Source organism: Gallus gallus, chromosome 4, assembly GCF_016699485.2.
Source record: "Gallus gallus isolate bGalGal1 chromosome 4, bGalGal1.mat.broiler.GRCg7b, whole genome shotgun sequence".
Lineage (NCBI taxonomy): Eukaryota > Metazoa > Chordata > Aves > Galliformes > Phasianidae > Gallus > Gallus gallus.
The window spans coordinates 71081704-71098585 of record NC_052535.1 but is presented as its reverse complement, the minus strand read 5'-3'; the positions used below and the strand labels follow the sequence as shown (position 1 = coordinate 71098585).

Sequence of the window (16882 nt, the reverse complement as noted above, 5' to 3'; positions counted from 1 at the left end):
ATGCTGTTTCTAGCTATTTACATCAGTTACAGATTAGGCTTTGTTTTGTTGCAAATAAACACAGTCTGGCCAGAACACCTTTTCTTTTTTCCTTCTTTATTTTTTTCTTTTAAATAAACTTGACATTGCAAATCTCTTTCTCTGATTGTGCTTTCAGTTAACATCGTCTGGTCTTCTGTAATGAACATGTCAAGAAAGATTCCTCTTCCCATAAGCAGAAATCTAAATCTGCATGCTCATTGAGAGAACTCAACCCACCAACTGACCCCGGATCTCCCACATCATACTTGAATGAGACACCCCTCAACCTCTTTCAGCAGTAGCAGTATTTTAATGAGTAACTTCAATCAAGCTTTCATGTTTATTTTATACTAGATGTAGTATGCAAGGCATGACCTTATGTTTGTTTATTTTGTCTTTTATCTTCATTCTTCTGGTTTACCGACTGCATTCAGGAAGGTGATTACAAGGAAGATAAAATAAATTTCCTGAACTGCAGAGTGGTAAGAGAGGATAATATAAACTGGCGAAAGCTAACAATTTATGCTCCCCTTTAACCCTGGCTCCATTTCTCCCTCTTCCACTGCAGTAAAATGTAAATCTTATGCAGAGACTGAAATTAATAAATGTGACCTAGGCAGAAATAATTTCATGTCTTTATTGAGCCTCCTGAGGGGAGTGCATAGAAGATGGTTAATAGTTCATAAATGTGCAAATCATCTAGTCTATGCCAAAGAAGAAAGCAATACCAGAGTTAGAGAGACAAGAATATTTAGCATATTAGTCATGTGATAGGACTCTAGTCAGTCAATTCATACTTTCATACTGAAGCAAGTATGAGTAGTTTAAAAACTTACATATATTTACCAAGAAACTGTGAAAATAAATAAATAAGTAAAATGTAAAATATGCATTCTGAAGTGGCATGGGGTAGCCTCTGGGAGAAGGAAGAAAGAACAGCAAATAAGTATAGCCTAATTGGCACAGAAATGTTAGAAATAAATCCCTTTAGACTTTCAAACTTATTTAAAGATCCTAAAATAAGGAGAAATTAATGCATAATTTGTAGCTATCTACAGTATGGTATTGTTAATTTCCAAGAAAGTATTGCTAATTATAAAGCATGTGATTCTATTTGAGGTGGTGTTTTAAAAGGTTTAATTACTGGTTAAAATATTTATATCTTATTATTTCTCTGTAAGCTTATTAAAGCAGAATTCAGCAGACTGTAGGGGAAGCCAGAGTTGAAAAGACCAATATATATTTTTCATAAAATATTATTTCAGAACACCTTCTATTTTCAGGAATGTGACCAACTTCTTCACATTTACACTATAAACATGGTTCTTAAAAAATAAAATGAAAAATCTAGATATCTGAACTACCACTGCTTTCCAGAGCATAGCAGAAGGAGAAAAGTAATGTAAGAACAGTGTCAGTACACCATTTTGCATCTTCTCTCCCCTTTGGTAAATCCTACCTTCAGCAATTCAGCAAATCATGAAGTGCATCATGAGGAAAGCAACTTAATAGAATGAATTGCTGGGCTTTTTTGTTTTTGTTTTTGTTTGTTTGTTTTCCTTAACCCTGTAGAGAATTAGAGAAGGAAAACAGTAACTGAGCAAGAGGAAAAGAAAAAAAATATCTCTTGCCTACTTCTCGTGGATTTCCAGCACCTACAGAAAATTCCATTACTGGAGTCTGTAGTACTGGAGTCCATCTTCTCCCCGTAGAAGTGTGTTCACATATATTTACACAAGAACCTTCACACTTTTGGCTTTTGAAGCAGATTTGAAGATCCTCCTCAATATTCCACTTCTGAGAAGTTTGCACTTCTGTCATTATCCAGTATCAGAGAGAGAATAGGTCTGAGGCCCTATATCTATTTGAGGTTAGATAAACAAAGCATGTAAGTTAATGCCTATTTTAATATAGCAGGGTACAGTGATCACACATAGAACACAGGGTAATTACCAAAGTTTGGTCTCTCTCTAGTTTTCTATTTCATATAAGTTGATAAAACAGAAATCAAAAGTTTTTGTTTGGTTGGTTTCGTTTTTTTTTTTTCTTTTCTTTTCTTTTTTTTTTTTTAATATTAGTTCATCTCCTCTTGCTGGGTACAACCCTAGAATAACAAACAGTGCATTTCTTCTTGTTCTAATCTGTACTTCATGTAGAGATGAAAGGAAAACATACAAGTGCTCCTGGTCACTCTGATGTACAGTTACCATCATTTCATTAATACAAGAAAGAAAGAACCATCTTTTACCCAGCCCTCATTAAGCTTGTTTCCAAACACTGTGGATGTCCTGACTGAACATTCTCATTGTTTGCGTATCATCACTACAGCAATGGTGACTAATTAATGATATAGCTAGAGTGACATACTAGCTAAGAACAGCTTAAATCTGACCAAGAGAAATGATGCTGCAAAAGTACGGCCTAGAGAACAAGACATTAAAATTACACTGATCTGAAAATAATGCCTCCTATTTATTTCCATGGAAATTACAACAGACACAAAAAGCATAATAACATTGTTTGATAGAACATTTTTTCAACTACAACACTGTTTTTCAACACAGTTCACCACCATTGACTGATTTGCTCAGATGAGCTGATCAAGACTCTCCTCATTTCCTGCTGTGACAGCTATGCATGGCCATCCAGAATGTGGCTTACCTTTCATGACACTGTTGCCACTGCTGAAACACAACACACATTGCCTCACCGTGCTCACATCCACTGTTCAATGTCCATAAACACTCAGCAAGTGTCTCACTTTGCTTCACAGGCACTTCTATGTCAGATGCCATTTTATCAGACTGCCCCTCTGCTGCCATCTGTCACACAGCAACAAAATATAACAGAATATTGGTGGGAAGTTTCAACCTCTATTGCCATAACACCAACATCCACCTGTGATGTCATGGGCCAAGATAATAAAAATAGGAGGCAATACTTTCGGAGCAGCTCTCAGATAACTCCTGAGGTGCTACAGTGTATCTAGCTGACACATTATTATACATTCATATGAAGTTAAATAACCACTTTTCAGCTCCAAAGACAGCTAAGCTAGTCAAAATAAGCTTTCAGAAAGAAATAAAGAGAGGTGACAGTTTTGTTACTCATGGACTGAGAAGGTCACATTTAAGAGCTGCAGAATAATTTTGCTCTATTGAGTGACTGCAGATGAAATAAATTTAGCAACACTCAGAAATAATACATCTTGTCTTTCCATACTCAGTGATGGGATCTGAAGCTTCCAAAAGTTTACTGCTCAACAACACTCAGAAAACAAACCAACAAATGCTTCAAATTCAGGAAAGATTATCAAACAGAACAGATTATGTTTCCTATATAAAGATGAACATAAATACTTTTCACAGTTTTAACCTCCACTTCTCAGAATAAAATATATATAAATGATAGAAAACATGTAGAGTAATTAAAGAGTGAATTAGAGTGAATATATAAATAAGATAGGACTTCTCAGCCTAAGGAAGAGAACCAAGAGGTTTTACAGCATTCAATATGAAGTCATGAACAATTAAATTATTAAAAATCATAAATAAGTGGGTAAAGTAATTGTTTATTAACTCGACTTCATTTTGAAGTCATCAGCATCACTGCAGGTTAATATGCAATATAGTAATCATGTAATACTATGTATCTTTAAAATTAAATTTAAAAACTAGATTTGTTCTCATGAAACCAATATGCATAACAAATATTTCACATAATACATGTTCACATTTTAGTTTGAAGAATTTACAATCATGCCACAGCTTTTAAAATCAACATGCAACACGACGGGAAAATACAAAACTAAAATGTGAATATGTTGTAGTGTTTTGTACTGTTTTTCTGCTGTAGACTATTTAGAATACTGATTGGAAGAGTTCTTTGTCTATGTAAAATCATCCTCTGTCAGTAGTGATACTACAGCCTCTTTCAGCTCCAGGTCTGGCTTACAAAACAAACTACTCCCCGCAACACATGCAGCAACACAAATTAAAGACCTGAGAAGTGTGTACTGTTTAAACTTAAAATAAATATATAAAAGGTTATTGTTTACACGAACTTGCATAAGCCTTATGAAAAATGCACTACAGTTAAAGTTAAGAACCTAGATAATTTGGCTAGGCTCAACTGACAAGATAGCTGGAAGGCTATACAAATGGAAAAGCAGTAATTTAAGTGAACAAAGTGGATTAATACTGAGCTCTCAAAAGGATATAAATATGCCCTCATTTCTGTTCTTTACTGTTTTCAAAAGTATAGTTGCCATCAGCATTACGAGGATCTTACTACTGAAATTCACCTTAATAATGAAAGGAAGAAAGGCTTTTGCCCCCCAGCTCCTTCAGTGTCTCAGTTTTCTTGTACTACCATCAATAATGTTGCTAATAACCAAACCGGCAGTATCTGGTGAGAGACAAGTTCTGTCATTTTATTCAGCATGGAAATGAGCAGAACTTCTTCCCTCTCAAATGATGTTGCTACCTGCAGAAAGCAGCACTAGGTAGAGATAGTTAGCAAATATCTGATGTGACTCACAACTTACAGAAATCATATAGAACAAGTTCCTGTATCTTCACGTCTCAGTATAGGGATTGTTTGCAATGCATGGCACAAGGGCTCTTGCCCTACAGATTAGACAACAGAAACTGTTCTAACTTTTAAAATCTGAGTAACTCGAATCACACAACCAGAACGGGAGAAAATGCACTCTAACTCAGAAGATGTAAAACCACAGGATCAGAAATCATGCCTCAGTGAGAGACTCCTGCCTCTGAGTGACAGAAACAAAGCAGCCTTTGCTCACACGCTATGACAGTGGAATGGGAAAGTAATTGGGTATGCCTGAGGACCTTACTTTATTTGTAATCTTGCTATTCATTTGTAAATAGATCAAATTCTAACTGAAACCTTTTAGAAGGAGAAGGCTATTGGTGAAATAATTGAGAATTAATTATTTTTTTTCATGCTCTGCTCCAAAGAAAACTGCACCATCTCTCAGCTATGGAAAGAAAGTCCTGTCACTGAACCAGTACAACAGTACATACATGTTGAAGAATAACTACATAAATTTACTGTCAGTTTACCCTTACAAACAGGAACTAGACTTCAAAAGGATAAATTTGAACAGAGTTTGTATACTCAAATTAATAAGGAAGAGGGAAAAACATTTATTTATGTACATGTATTTATATACATTAAAAAAATTCCAATATACTCCCTTGCTGGACAAACAAGATTCCAATGCATTCTGTAATACAGCCTTGTTTGGAATGCTAGAATCAAATTGTCAAACCTTTATTCCTTATAAAAAAGTATCTTAAAACTATCAGAGTTTCAAATTATCTGCTTGTATGCATGTAACTATATTATCTTATTGTTTACTGATATTGGTACCCCACTGGCCTTCCAGTACCTGAAGGGAGCATATAAACAGGAGGGGGAACGGCTGTTTATGAGGATGGATGGTGATAGGATAAGGAGGAATGGTTTTCAACAAAGATGGGGGGGGGGGTTAGGTTAGATACTGGGAGGAAGTTTTTCACCCAGAGAGTGGTGAAGCACTGGAACAGGTTGCCCAAGGAGGTTATGGACACCCCATCCCTGGAGGCATTTAAGGCCAGGCTGGATGTGGCTCTGGGTGGCCTGGTCTAGTGGTTGGTGACACTGCCTGTGGCATGGGGGTTGACACTCAATGATCACTGTGGTCCTTTTCAACCCAGGACATTCTATGATTCTATGAAAATATGCCCTTGCGCAATAAGCAAAACAAAGCAATCTTCTTCAGACAGATTTTCGTAAGTTTTTTCCCCTCAAACTTTTCCAGTAACTTCTACTTTTCCATGCTGCACTGGAAGTCATTACAGAACACTTACCCTTTTGTTCCCAACACCATTTAAAGATCTTAAAAACTTCTTCCTGAGGAGATAAAGCAGCAGTCAGCATTGGATTAAGAGAAAGTAATGGCGAGGATGTACATGACAGCAGTAACTCAAGTCTCCTCTCCCTCTGCCTTCTTCAACCACAAAAAAGAAATATACAGCAACCTAACAGCAGCAGCAACTTAGTTCAGAAAGAAAATGTAGCGAGATTTAAAACCCATACTGATAAATTACAATAGCTTCCAATACCTTTTGTACCCAAAAATGCGTATAGACTTGCTATTTTCAGATTTTGAAATCATATACTTGTGATATAACTGGAGCAGCCTGAAGATTTGTTGGCCAAAACTTCAGCTGCAATAAATCAACACATAGCCTGCTGAGACAGAAGAGAAATCCGTTACTCCTAGCGTTTCTTTCTGGTTTTGCACAATGATGTTGCCAATCTTCTTTTTTGAGGACTGAACACAAAGCTACTGGCAGCTTTGCCAGCAACCCAACCAACCTGGTAAGGACAACTTACTTCCACAGTGAAGTATGGAAATGATGGACAGCAGTGGGTACAAGGCTGTAAGTAAGCAAGAGATACCTCTACAGTAATAAAAGAGGGTGAAAGACGGGCCACTTCATCATATGTACATAAATACAGATAGCTTGGGAAACAAGCAGGAAGGGCAGTAGCTCCATGTGCAGTCACAGATCTTCAGCATTGTTCAAACTATTTGAGCAATGGTGAGAGAATTCATGCAACTGGAGTGCTGCAATGGATGAATACCAGCTCTACAGTGACAGACTGAGCAGAAGAGGAGGAAGAAAAGAAGTTAAAGACAAGATCACACCAAAGTGAGCACTTCCATGAGACTGATGATGATTCAGCAGAAAGTTTGCTGTTCATGGTGGGATGCCAGTAAGAGAGGAGCAGCAATGGGATTTGTTGCCCTTCACAACCTTAATACATTTCAAGAAGAGCTTCTAACACTACTTTAGTAGTAAAAAGCTGAACTGAGAAAATACAAGCACACAGTTTAAAGGTGAGGGAGATTTAGTGACAACAGATATGCAAAGCTGAGGTATTCAATGCCTTCTTTGCTTCAGTCTTCACTGGAAACTTATCTAAGGTATCTGTGGTCAGTGAAAGTATTCAGAGAGAACAGTCAGTGCTGGATAAGGATTGAGTCACAGTTTGTTTTAGACAACTGAACCCAAGCAAGTCCATGTGATCAGATCAGATACATCCAAGGATACTGAGAGACAGTAAATGTCATTGGAAAGCTATTCTCTGTCAGTTTTTAAGGATCTTGAAAACAGTAGTGAGGAATATATTGCAATCATCTTCAGAAAGACCAATAAATTATGTCTGGAGAACTGCAGGCTAATCAGCTTCACTTCTTTGCCAGGGAAGGATCAAGGAACAAATCTTCCTGAAGCACATTTCTAGGCACACACAGGAAAATGTACTCAGCAAGAGTCAACATGGATAAACTGCAGACAGAAAGGGCGGTGAGGCATTGAACAGGCTGCCCAGGGAAGTAATAAAGTTGCCATGCCTGGAGATGTTTGACACGGGGACGTAGAGTGCTAAGGGACATTATTTAGTGGCAGACTTCATAGCATTAGGTGGATGGTTGGAATTGATGATTTTCCAGGTGTCTCTTCCACCTAAACTGGTCAAAGGGATATTCCATACCATATGACATCATGGGGTAAAAACTTGAAAATGGTGTGGAGTTTGCTGGGAAGCAGCTGCTGCTTGGGGACCTGACTGGTGGGTGGTGAGCAATCTTCATCATCTTCTTGTACTGTATGTATATATATATAACATATATTTATTATTATTATCATTACTGTAGTCCTTTTTTCTCTTCCTTTTTTTGTTTTAGAAAATAGTCTTTATCTCAATCCCCAAGGTCTGCTTTGCTTTTTTTGGTTCTCTGCCTCATCCCACTGGGTAGTTGGAGGGGGAAAGCAGGAGGGAAGTGAGCAAACAACTGTGGGGCTTAGCTATCTACTGGGTTAAATCACAGCACTATCCTTCAGGAGCAGACTGGTCCAGCCCTGGTCATCCACAGAGAGCAGCTTCTTCAGATCTTCTGCCCCACTAGGTCTCTTCCCTTCCTCTCGCTTCCTTCCCCTCTCCTGCTTCAACTCCAGTCCAGGTCTGCTCCTGCAGTGGCTCTCCACAGGCTGCAGCCTTCAGTGGATGGCTGCAGCCATCCACTGCTGCACCTCGGGCTCCTCCATGGCTGCATTTGAAGATCTGCTCTGTGCAGTGCTCATGGGCTGCAGGGGAACAGCATGCTGCATTGTGGGCCTCTCCTGGTCTGGAGGGAGCTTCTGGTATGTTCCTGGAGCAACTCCCGCCCTCCTCCTGTGCTGACCTTTGTGGCTGCAGGGCTGTTTCTCGCAGTTTCTCACTCCTCTCTCCCAGGTGTTGTAGTGTAGTTTTTCCCTTTCCTAAATCTGCTCTCCCAGGGGCACATCACACAGGGCTTAGCTCTGGTAGCAGTAGGTCCCTGTTGGAGCAGCTGGAGCTTGTTGTGATCTGGCATGAGGCAGTACTGGGCTCCACTCGAAGGCCACCCTTGCAGCCCCTCCTAAACCTAAATCTTGCACCATCAGCACAATGCACTTTTGCAGCAAATCAGACTGCACTGGAAGGAACACTTCTCCTTCCCATTTTGCTTACTTTTATCTTTAATCGAAACAGCACTATATAGTTCAGATGCAGAAAAATAAAATAAACTGTCCTTCATTTTAGCTCATGGGATCTTAAGCCAAAATATTATGATCTTAATTCCAGTTTGAGAGAAAAAGTAGTGTTCTGCAGACAGGACTACAGGCAATGTTATGTCTGATGAAAGAGTTACAACATTGCCAAAACTCTCACTAGCACCTCTGCACATCACCACACTGCTTTATGTAAGTAATCCAACTTGCTCAGGGCCAGCTCTTAGGCAATTGTATTGTTTCAAATAAAAACACTACTTTTCTATAAAATGTTGTGCCAGGGAGCCGGAAAGCATAACACCACCAAGGCTTAAACTAAAGGAAGAATCAAGTGCTTTAGGGCAAGCTTAACTTTGCTTGGAATAAACTATACCGAACAGCATAACATAACTGTTCTCTCTATACTGCTGATCTCTTCCTTGAGCACTGAACACTTAATTCCATGTTACATATATGCTTACCATTAGTCTGGCATCCACAGATGTTGAATTACAGTGAATCAGTAACTTTAAAAAAAAAATCCCTTGACTTTTCATTTGTGATAGATACGCATGCATGCAGTTTGCATATGTAACTATCAGTATGCAATGCAAATGTGCAGTAGCTATACATACAAATGTGTAGCCAAGGAAGGATTGATCAAAATCAGGTGCCTAAAAACTATAATGGTGAGCTACTCTAGGAATGTCAACTTTCAGTACCAATTATGAAGCACAGCTCTTGAAGTGTTGTGAAGTGGCACATTGTTAATCATATTCTGTGCTTATACACTATATTCAAGCCTTCAAATCTTGTGCTAGGACTGCTTTTCAAGGAGTCCTACTGTTTGTTTGGTGATGTTTTTTTTTTAGTTGTTGTTGTTGCTGTATCAACAATGATGACATTGTTAATGCTTTTTTTTTTTTTTTGCTTGTTATTAGCATATTTTGCAGTATACTTAGTATTCTGCAGCAGCCCATATGTTAAACTCTTTGTAGCTCAGACTCTCAGTAGTGTACTTATTTACAATCCAGCTCGTCCATACAAAAAATGTAATTACAGATTCATCAGTACATTATTGTCATTTGAAATTGCATTCCAGAAAGGTGTTTTCCTAATGTGGTTTGGATTTACTTTTCAAGGTCAATTTGATGTTTCTCAAGAATTAACTGTTTCCAAATATCCCTCCCTACCATTTTGCCAGACAAACATTTTAAGTTTATAAAATTTAAATCAAGTAGGATTGTCTTATTCCGTGACGTACGAAAGCATATTTATACATCCTGGGAATCAGCTGAACGTTGTCCCTAATTTGCATCTTATCTTGAAGAAATTATTTTCCCACTAGTCATGAAACCTATGACTGAAGCTGATCTTTTATAGACCATTTGGCGAGAGAGAATAATTAGAAATGCAGTTCCATCTGCATTAGAATGTTTGTTGTTGGTTTTTTTTTGGTTTTTTTTTTGTTTTTTTGTCTAAATTTTGGATGCAGGCCCTGCTATATGCCTCCTTGAAACTCCCTAGTAGGAGTGCAAGAGATAAAACATCATGATGAATACAGTTAACAACTGTCTTGAAAATTAGTAAGCCTCATCATTTTTAATGTGGTATGAAATTATTTTATTTTAATTTAACACTGATTACTCTCTCTGGATCTTTATGATCTTTTCTAGTTCTAAGGAAAAATCATGTATTCCCATCAGGATACATAAAACATTATATTCCTTGAGTAGAGGACTCGTGGTTTTGATTTCATGTTGCTCTAGTTAGACTTTGCTTAATAAAACAGGTTTGAACAAATAAATTACTTTCTTGTCCAGCATGGTAGACCTGCTGTTTTGAAGTAACACTGACAAGACACTTGATATATTCAGGAAAGCAGATGTTAGAAATCTGTATTCATAGGTACGCTTGTCATAAATTCCAGTAGTACAGCAATGTGAAGGATATTCCAAGAGTTTCAGAAATTTGACAAGTTATGTAACAAGATATGCCAAAGGACTTCATAATTAAAAATTAGGGCATATGAGTCATAACTAAAATGCAGCTCTTCAACGGTATTATTTCTTTAATTAAATCTCAGTATACTGCATAAAAAAAATGAAACAGGAAACACTGCTGAGTTGCCAGAGACTCAAGTTTCTTGTGTGTATAATTAGAAGGGTATGCACCTCTGATTTTTCTAATCATTCTATGCAACAAATGACAATTTCCGTATCTTTCTTAAAACAGTTATGCCTTCCTACTGTTTCTCTGAGTCAGAATAGAGTCAGAATACTGCAAGAGGCATGGGGAAAAACCATAAAGTGACAAATTCTCAGAAGTATAAAGTTAACCTAAGAATATTCACTTCCAGCCACTCTGCATCCATTGGGTCTGTAGTGGAGACAGCTTCACTCCTCAAGGGGTGGTGTTGACTGTGTCAGTATAATTTTTTTGGCTTCAGTAGGAAACAGGAATAGCTTATCTTGGTGTTATACCTATCAAAGCTGTGTCAAGATGTCTCAAACCTATTCTTGCTTGCAGTTTTATTTTTGAGGTGTTCATCATACTGCAGCATTTTGTTTATTTGAACTATCATTGAAAAGACAAAAGAGAAGTGTCCTAATTACAGCTTGAATTCTGGAAGATAAATGAATACAGAAAAGACCAGTTTCTGTTTGTTTTTCCCCATTCATTTCCCTTTTCCCATCCCCACAAATCATAAAGCTTTATGGGCTTTTTTTTAGAAGAATGGGAGGATGTGGTCACAGTGGTATCTCAAAAATGAAAAGTTGGTTTTCCTCTGTTATAATATTGGGATAGAAATAGTGATACCAAGTAGGTGGGAATATAAAATTTGAACAGGTCTGAAATGAAGCTACCACAGGCATTTGAGATCTATGGGGACATCATTTACTGATGGCTTATAGCACTACTTCCTGACACCTCTGTTGTGGAATAAATTCAGAGATTTAAAAATGTTGCTTGAAGCAGTAGAACCAGTGCCAGAAAAAGTGTTGCCTCACTGTGTTGTATGTGAGGGAATCGTGAATGCTAAAGCTCCCTTAAAAGAGCCACAAAGAAAAATAATTGACTAGTCTTCAAACTTTAGTAAGGTTTTGAGAATTTAAATTTCCGTTAAGAACTTGCTGAGTACTATTAATATGCCATAACATATTTAGCCCAGAATCATTCAGCAGACCTATGCCAAGTAAGAACAAATCAGTAAATACAACATATATGGACATTGGTGCAAATCCATACAAATGCATCAGTTTCCAATATGATTTATGGGAACGTAGCTGCTGACTATTTGACCAAAGAATTTTCATCAACATTTCTCCAGGCGAAGCTTCAAAGCTTTCTTACATACAATTGTTATTACACATAGTTCAGGTTGGTCTTCTAGATTTTACGTGGTCCAGCTCTGTGCTCATCTCTAAATCAATTAGATCAGGTTGCTTAGAGATTTACCCACCCAAGTTTTGTGTACCTCCAAAAGATGGAGATTTCGCAATATCTCTGGACAACCTGTTCCAACATCTGGACAATCTTACTATGAAAATAATTTTTCTTTACAATCGATCAGATCCTCCCATATCCCAAATTATTCTCACTCTCTTTGTCTTATCAGTGTGCATTTCAAGATAAATCTGACTCTGTCTTCTGCATGCTTCCCATTAAGTATTTACAGGCAACATAAGGTCTCTCATTCTCCTCTTAGTACTTAAACCCTCTTTACTCCCCTTCTGCTGGTATGTTTCATTTTTCAATTCCTTAAGTGTCTGGAAGGTCCTTCACTGCATACACAGTTATGTCAAAGTTGTTCTCATACTGAGAAGCCCCAGACCTGACTCAATACTTCTTATGAGTATATCCAGTCTGGTGTTTAATAGCTCCTTTTGCTGTAAGGGCATAATGCTGACTTATCTTTTTGTGTAATCAGGTGTAATCAGACCAGGGTAATGGTCTAATCTGCACTAGACTATACTGTTGAATAGTACTCTCCAGATCACTGGATTTGGGATCTGCTTTTGTTTTTACTGAACTTGACTAATGTCCTGTTCATTCATTCCTCCAAACAGTTTATATCCTTAGAGTATATATAGAGTATATATCCTATATACTCTAAGAAAACTGCTGCTTCCTCCAGACTGGCATTATTTAGAAGCTGCTAAAGTTGTATCACCCAGGTCATTAAAAACACTAATGACTCTCTTACCTATTCCTGAGGGACACAACTTGTAAGGGGCTACCACTAGGGCTTCGTATAGCTGCCTAGAACCCTCCGAATCCAGTGATCCAGCATCTTATTATCCATTTACATAGTGCACATCTCCTCATCTTGGATAATCAGCTGCTAGCCGTGCTAACAGAAATACCTTGCTTTCCTTACACTTCTTTTTGCTGTTGACCTAGTTACAGAAACCTCATACCTTTCACATTACTAGTTTTAAATCCAGATAATCTTTGGCTTTTCTAGCTCTATTCCTACATGCTCCGGAAGTGTCTGTTTCCCTTAGGTAGTCCATCCCTGCTTCTAACTTTTGCACACTTCACTTTCATGACAGAACTCACTCAAAGATAATACTGCTCTTGATTTCTGAGCAAGTGAATAACAGCATGAGAATTTAAAATGTTTCTAACCTTACATGCATTACAATGAAGTGGGAAAGATGTTTGTTCAGAAACTTGATACTTCTTACACTATGAGATCACATTAAAAGAAGGAATTCATCCCACTATATTTTGCAACTTAAATATTGATCACGTGGCTGTCGTTGAAATTTCACACTCTCACATACATAAAAATGACCCTGATTGTTTACTAAAATCACCCTACAAGAACCAAACATTTACCAACCTAAAGAAACTAGTGGAACATAAACTTGAAATAACAAAGTGTTAGGATGCAATAAGAGCAGGCAAAATACTTTTGAGTGATACATAACGAAGAAAATTGCTTCACAGGCAGATTCATTTCTACAGTTAAAAATGTGAAAGATATTGGGCCTGCTTTCTGTCATTATGGTTGTAATTATTTATTACAGTAATGCCATGCCCAGAAGCGCATTACAGTAACAATTGAGTAAAAGTGCTTGAAAGATGAATCCTAAAGCATGAAAGTGTATCAATGCAAAGTGTTATTCAGGGGAACGCTTCATGAACAGTTATAATTCTTTCACTTACTGGGTTTCTGCTGCTCAGTAATATAAAACGTTTATAGCTCTGACACAGTTCAGAAAGTAATGCCTGCTTTTTATTTCCATGGAAACTACAACAGATACAAAGTGCACAACCACGCTATTTGATAGAGCACAGATTTGCATGGATGAGCTAGTCAAGACACTGTTCATTTAGGGGCTTGACAGCTGTGCATGGATATGTGGACTGTGGCTTGTCTTTCATGTCACTGCCACCACTGCTGAAACACACCATTCACCACCTCATTGTGCTTACATCTACTGTTTGGTCTCCCTAAATGTTTAGCAAGCATCAGTGAAATGTCAATGAGTGCAAATTTTTCTGCACTGATCAATTAAATGACACACCTTTGTGCTACATGCACTTCCATATCATGCACCATTTTGTCTGCTGCCATCTCTCACAGGGCGACAAAATGTAACAGAATGTTGGCAGAAAGGTTCAATCTCTACTGCCATACCACCAATATCAACCTCTTATGTCATGGTCTGACATCATAAAATAGGCATTACTTTTGTACCACAATGAAGAGTTTTCAAGCCAGGATCGAGACTTCACTGCTGAGGATTCTGTACTGACAAATCTAGCTACTTCTCAGAGATCCTAGGGTAAAGTTGATATCTCTTACAGCTTTAAACATATTTGTCTGAAGAGAGGTCTCGTGTTTCCACTGACATTCGTTTGATCCTTTCAGTTCAATCAGTGAAATAACAAAAACAAACAAACAAGCAAACAAACAAAAACAGGAAATGTTTCTCCAACAGGCCAGCAAAGCTGAATTGATTTATTGCAGACTAAGAGAAACAGCCAGTTGAAAGAATGCAAGTTAAACTTCCTCATTTCAACAGTTTTAGGGTACAAGTTCAGCTCAAGCTCTATCATATAATTTTATCTTTTAGCTGGATTTTGAGAAGTTTTTGGGCAGTTGAACTAACACGTATCTTTCCAAACCCCTAGGCTTATGCTGAGGGTTAGGGCACATCACAGCCATTACTCTGCTATCCAGATAAATACGAACTCAGAAAATTAAAGCAGAACACTTCCATCATACATTTTACATACATATACACTTCCACTAAGCACTGGCTATGGTAAACAAGATTATATTTTCTTGAGATAGCAGACTCGCACACCAGAGTTATACCTCTGATTTTGCTTTAAACACAGTATCTGTTCAGAATATGTACAAGCAGGGCAAGAGGAATTCTGTGATCAAGATTTTTTCTGTACACTGGTCTATAATCTAAGCCTCTTAATAAAATTTACTACACATTAATCTAGTAAAGTGAATTCAGATACTTTGTACAAAATAACTGATTTGAGGTTAAATAGGCTTAAAATCATAGCACTCAAAGCAGAGGAGAAGAAACAATGTATTATCACTACTGAGAATAAATAAACAAATAAATAAATAACTCCTGTGCATGAAGTTAACTGTGAAAAAGCAAATCCCCAAGCACTTACCCTTTCAATGGTTGAAGATGTTGCTCCTACTAAGTGTTATTTTCCCTACTTCTATGACATCTGGAAGATGACCTTAAAAATCAGCTAGATATTTTTAGCATCCACCTGTGGAAAAAACTCTAAGAGCCTGATCTCATCTCATACTGTACTGATGCAAGTTGCAAGCGGTAGTATATCGATCACTCTTAAAGTATCACCTCCTATTTATTTCTATGGGAACTACAAAAGATACGAAGAGCACAATGACACTGCTTTTCAGCATAGTCACCTCGATTAGCTATTCATTTTCATCAATGATGAACATGATCCTGCAAGCCACACATAAAAATCTGCACTAGTGAAGGCGGCCTGCTGCTATGACAGTGTAGTTACTAAGCAAATGTTGCCTGTGCAGTCTATCATTCATCATCCCAAACAGATGTCAGAAGGTGTCAAATCTGGACTACACAGTGGGTTTGGGTGGACATTCTAGCCAAGATTGGCAATGTAATCCACAGTCTTCAAACTGGTATGAGACCTGGCATTATTATGATGCAAGAAAAGGTTGGTCTTATTCTCTGGCTTGACTCTGGAAGTCAGAGCCTTCAGTTTATACAGAGTCACAATGTAAGAGTCAGAGTTCATTGTCTGTCTGGGTTGCAGACAATCCAGGAGGATCACTCCTATGTTACCACAAAAGACAGTGTGCATCACTTTACCTGCTGAGGGCTGCATCTTAAAACCTTTTCCTTGATAGAGAATTCACATGTCACTACTCCATGCACTGATGTTATGAATCCAGCTTGTAGTTCTGACAACGTCTCATCACAGGCATTGATGCAATCCAGGAAACTGTCACAGTCCACCTCATATTGGTTCTGCATGTCCTGACAAACTTACATAAGGTGTTCTTTCCGTTCCTCTAAGAGCATGCATGGGACCCACCTGGTGCAAACCTTTGCAATATTCCAACACTGTCACCATCATTTTCAATGCATTGAAGCTGATATTCAGCTCCATACACAGTTCCCTGGTCATAATCTGCCAATTTGCATGGATGAGCAGTTCATTTAATGGTATGACAGCTGAGCATAGACATCTGCAAAGTGGTTTGTCTTAATGTCATGGTTTTACAATTTTTTATAGCAACATCACTGTTGCTAGTGCTGAAACATACCACCCACAACCTTACTGTGCTCACATTCACCGATTAGCATCTATAAGTGTTCAGCAAGCGTTGATGAAGGTCAGTTGGCACAAATTTTTCTGCATCGAGACATTCAATGGCACACCTTTGCTTTATATGGACTTCCATGTCACACACCATTTTGTCAGACTGCCCCTCTCTGCCATCTGTAACATGGCAACAAAATGTAATGGAATATTGGCATGAAAGTTTAATCTCTACTGCCATACCACCAATATAATAAAAGAAGAAGCATTATTTTTGGAGCATCCCTCATAATTTTTTGTAAGAGGCATTCCATATAGCAAATGGGATTACAGCTTTTGTTTCCTTCAAGACAGTGCCTAAAGTTACTCCCATCTATTAGAGAAACAAAACAGGTGTCTAATAATCAGCATCTGTCCTACATCACTTAAGCATCACTTTTCTATCTATCTTGTCGCAAAACATTTCC

The 16882-nt window shown here is 37.9% G+C and overlaps 1 long non-coding RNA gene across 1 annotated transcript; it reads right to left on the bottom strand.

Annotated features, from left to right (window-relative positions):
• Positions 1 to 1560: 1560 nt before the first annotated feature.
• On the bottom strand, positions 1561 to 15310 carry LOC124417908. The gene is made up of 3 exons (XR_006939143.1): positions 15264 to 15310; positions 5898 to 5940; positions 1561 to 2843 (listed from the first exon to the last, which is right to left on the bottom strand). It is a non-coding gene; the product is annotated as an uncharacterized LOC124417908 (long non-coding RNA).
• Positions 15311 to 16882: the final 1572 nt, after the last annotated feature.